The sequence below is a fragment of the Pieris brassicae genome, unplaced genomic scaffold (assembly GCF_905147105.1).
Source record: "Pieris brassicae unplaced genomic scaffold, ilPieBrab1.1, whole genome shotgun sequence".
NCBI classification, from domain to species: domain Eukaryota; kingdom Metazoa; phylum Arthropoda; class Insecta; order Lepidoptera; family Pieridae; genus Pieris; species Pieris brassicae.
Genome location: NW_025576236.1, coordinates 25,001 through 30,000, shown reverse-complemented (window position 1 = coordinate 30,000; position 5,000 = coordinate 25,001). Strand labels below are relative to the sequence as shown.

Below are 5,000 nucleotides of genomic sequence, written 5' to 3'. Positions count from 1 at the left end.
CATTTCTCTGAGCGTGTGCTGCGAGCTTCAACGAGAAACATTCGGCGCGAAACTGTCGAGCGGCCGGCCGTCGCGCGCCGCACCTGTACGAGAAACATTTTCCTCTGACGTTGCATCGGAATAATTATTATAATTCATTATTATACATACATACATACATACATACATACATACATACATATTATTAATAAATATAATTGTTTTTTTTGTTTTTTCTTTTCTTCAAATAAACCCACATTGCCATTTCTCTGAGCGTGTGCTGCGAGCTTCAACGAGAAACATTCGGCGCGAAACTGTCGAGCGGCCGGCCGTCGCGCGCCGCACCTGTACGAGAAACATTTTCCTCTGACGTTGCATCGGAATAATTATTATAATTCATTATTATACATACATACATACATACATACATACATACATATTATTAATAAATATAATTGTTTTTTTTGTTTTTTCTTTTCTTCAAATAAACCCACATTGCCATTTCTCTGAGCGTGTGCTGCGAGCTTCAACGAGAAACATTCGGCGCGAAACTGTCGAGCGGCCGGCCGTCGCGCGCCGCACCTGTACGAGAAACATTTTCCTCTGACGTTGCATCGGAATAATTATTATACATACATACATACATACATACATACATATTATTAATAAATATAATTGTTTTTTTTGTTTTTTCTTTTCTTCAAATAAACCCACATTGCCATTTCTCTGAGCGTGTGCTGCGAGCTTCAACGAGAAACATTCGGCGCGAAACTGTCGAGCGGCCGGCCGTCGCGCGCCGCACCTGTACGAGAAACATTTTCCTCTGACGTTGCATCGGAATAATTATTATAATTCATTATTATACATACATACATACATACATACATACATACATACATATTATTAATAAATATAATTGTTTTTTTTGTTTTTTCTTTTCTTCAAATAAACCCACATTGCCATTTCTCTGAGCGTGTGCTGCGAGCTTCAACGAGAAACATTCGGCGCGAAACTGTCGAGCGGCCGGCCGTCGCGCGCCGCACCTGTACGAGAAACATTTTCCTCTGACGTTGCATCGGAATAATTATTATAATTCATTATTATACATACATACATACATACATACATACATACATACATATTATTAATAAATATAATTGTTTTTTTTGTTTTTTCTTTTCTTCAAATAAACCCACATTGCCATTTCTCTGAGCGTGTGCTGCGAGCTTCAACGAGAAACATTCGGCGCGAAACTGTCGAGCGGCCGGCCGTCGCGCGCCGCACCTGTACGAGAAACATTTTCCTCTGACGTTGCATCGGAATAATTATTATAATTCATTATTATACATACATACATACATACATACATACATACATACATATTATTAATAAATATAATTGTTTTTTTTGTTTTTTCTTTTCTTCAAATAAACCCACATTGCCATTTCTCTGAGCGTGTGCTGCGAGCTTCAACGAGAAACATTCGGCGCGAAACTGTCGAGCGGCCGGCCGTCGCGCGCCGCACCTGTACGAGAAACATTTTCCTCTGACGTTGCATCGGAATAATTATTATACATACATACATACATACATACATACATATTATTAATAAATATAATTGTTTTTTTTGTTTTTTCTTTTCTTCAAATAAACCCACATTGCCATTTCTCTGAGCGTGTGCTGCGAGCTTCAACGAGAAACATTCGGCGCGAAACTGTCGAGCGGCCGGCCGTCGCGCGCCGCACCTGTACGAGAAACATTTTCCTCTGACGTTGCATCGGAATAATTATTATAATTCATTATTATACATACATACATACATACATACATACATACATACATATTATTAATAAATATAATTGTTTTTTTTGTTTTTTCTTTTCTTCAAATAAACCCACATTGCCATTTCTCTGAGCGTGTGCTGCGAGCTTCAACGAGAAACATTCGGCGCGAAACTGTCGAGCGGCCGGCCGTCGCGCGCCGCACCTGTACGAGAAACATTTTCCTCTGACGTTGCATCGGAATAATTATTATAATTCATTATTATACATACATACATACATACATACATACATACATACATATTATTAATAAATATAATTGTTTTTTTTGTTTTTTCTTTTCTTCAAATAAACCCACATTGCCATTTCTCTGAGCGTGTGCTGCGAGCTTCAACGAGAAACATATCTATCAATACAAATGTCTATTCAAAAAAAAGAAAACAAACAAAATCATATCAGTCAATAAAATAAATAATAATATTTTTTTACTACTACTACTAGTACTACTACGTGCTACTACTGCACGCCAATACACATACATAATAAAATGAAAAATCGTCTCTCTCTCGCTCGCTCTACGAGAAACATTCGACGTCCGCTCCAATGCCGACGCGGACTATTGCTCTCGGTATAGATGTGGAGCGAAACAGTCGTGCGCACAGCGTCGACTCGTTCTCGTTGCCGCGCGTCGTTCGTCTCAAATAGACACGAACGACGGACGAGAGAGAATAGAATGTGTTCTTGTTTTTGTGTTTGTGCGAAGTGTGAGAATATTATATACATATATTCGCGCATGGATGATATAGATATGGGTATGGATTTTCGGAGGAAATTATATCAAATTCGTATTTCGAATGCGAGACCGCCGAGATCTTTCCCAGCTCTCTCTCTCTCTGTGTGTGTGGTGTATAGTACATTTTATATATCTCTCTTGTGTCAACACAAAATAACAAAGAATATACATACTACTCCTCCTCATATTTTATATAATATAATATAAAATTATATTATAGCACCGCGTTCGCAGACCGTATGGTGATGTTACCAATCGACCAAGATTTGGGACCGTCTCCCCCGGTGTTATCTGTGATGTTAAAAGAATACGCTTCTAGGCACACCTCAACGCAGGGCGCCTAGCGTGTTCGACACGTGCGCGGTCGCCACGGCGACCGTATATGTAAAGAATGTATAAAAGAGGACGCACACGCGCCCATCGTCGAAACGGTGTGCGCAGCGTCGTGTTGGAATTTATCCCTCAAGCTCCGGGCGTTGATCGTATCTAGTGCGAATCATGCGTGTGTGTGCGCATGTAATTGCCAGCCGAGTTTTAATATGTTTACAATAACGTATTGAATAAAAATTGAGAAGTTGCGTTTAGATGAATGTTCAATTTTCAAATTGTCACAACATCGATTCCCGCCCGCGGGGTCGTGTTCGTTGCAGTTTTATGTCCCTCACAGTGGTCGAGCATCGTTGTACATCACCTCGTTGCGAGATCGTGACGGGACGGCCGCTCGTAGACCGGTCAAAGTTAGTCTATCGATATGAAGCGCGAACGTCGCGTCGCGTGCAAATTCGACGCGTTACGTTCACGCGTGTCGAGAAGGCGCGCGCGCAAGCGCGCGCCCCTCGACGCCGCCGAGCCAGCGGCTCGCCGAAGCCGCGTGACCGCGGTGTAGGCGTGTCGTTTGCGTAAGCAGCTCCCTGGTTGATCCTGCCAGTAGTTATATGCTTGTCTCAAAGATTAAGCCATGCATGTCTCAGTGCAAGCCGTATTAAGGCGATACCGCGAATGGCTCAATATATCAGTTTTGGTTCCTTAGATCTTACTCAGTTACTTGGATAACTGTGGTAATTCTAGAGCTAATACATGCAATCAGAACTCTGACCAGTGATGGGATGAGTGCTTTTATTAGATCAAAACCAATCGGCGGAGGGCCATGCGTCCGAAGTCGTTAATTTTGATGAATCTGGATAACTTTTGCCGATCGCACGGTCCAGTACCGGCGACGCATCTTTCAAATGTCTGCCTTATCAACTTTCGATGGTAGTTTCTGCGACTACCATGGTTGTCACGGGTAACGGGGAATCAGGGTTCGATTCCGGAGAGGGAGCCTGAGAAACGGCTACCACATCCAAGGAAGGCAGCAGGCGCGCAAATTACCCACTCCCGGCACGGGGAGGTAGTGACGAAAAATAACGATACGGGACTCTTACGAGGCCTCGTAATCGGAATGAGTACACTTTAAATATTTTAACGAGGAACAATTGGAGGGCAAGTCTGGTGCCAGCAGCCGCGGTAATTCCAGCTCCAATAGCGTATACTAAAATTGTTGCGGTTAAAAAGCTCGTAGTTGCATTTGTGCGCCGCGCTGTCGGTGCACCGCATCCGCGGTGATACTGACACGTCTGCGGAGCATATCGTCGGTGAGCCGGCGGTAAAACGCCGGTTCAATATCAAAATCCTATCGCGGTGCTCTTCGGTGAGTGTCGAGGTGGGCCGACAATTTTACTTTGAACAAATTAGAGTGCTCAAAGCGGGCTCAAAATGCCGCTTGAATATTTCGTGCATGGAATAATAGAATATGATCTCGGTTCTATTTTGTTGGTTTTCAGAACTCCGAGGTAATGATTAATAGGGATAACTGGGGGCATTCGTATTGCGACGTTAGAGGTGAAATTCTTGGATCGTCGCAAGACGAACATCAGCGAAAGCATTTGCCAAAGGTGTTTTCATCAATCAAGAACGAAAGTTAGAGGTTCGAAGGCGATTAGATACCGCCCTAGTTCTAACCGTAAATATGTCATCTAGCGATCCGCCGACGTTACTACAATGGCTCGGCGGGCAGCTTCCGGGAAACCAAAGATTTTGGACTCCGGGGGGAGTATGGTTGCAAAGCTGAAACTTAAAGGAATTGACGGAAGGGCACCACCAGGAGTGGAGCCTGCGGCTTAATTTGACTCAACACGGGAAATCTCACCAGGCCCGGACACCGGAAGGATTGACAGATTAACAGCTCTTTCTTGATTCGGTGGGTGGTGGTGCATGGCCGTTCTTAGTTGGTGGAGCGATTTGTCTGGTTAATTCCGGTAACGAACGAGACTCTAGCCTGCTAAATAGGCGTCGTCATTCAAGGTGTGCGCGACTCTCGGGGAGCGCAACTCACTGGCGACGTATTAAAATTCTTCTTAGAGGGACCGGCGGCTTCGAGCCGCACGAGATTGAGCAATAACAGGTCT

At 43.6% G+C, this 5,000-nt stretch overlaps 1 non-coding gene across 1 annotated transcript in view; it reads left to right on the top strand.

The window, feature by feature from the left end:
• Positions 1-3,461: 3,461 nt before the first annotated feature.
• LOC123719873 overlaps positions 3,462-5,000 on the top strand; it is a 1,906-nt gene continuing 367 nt past the window's right edge. The window contains exon 1 of the ribosomal RNA XR_006755973.1: positions 3,462-5,000. This exon is cut by the window's right edge and continues 367 nt beyond it. This is a non-coding gene — a ribosomal RNA (small subunit ribosomal RNA).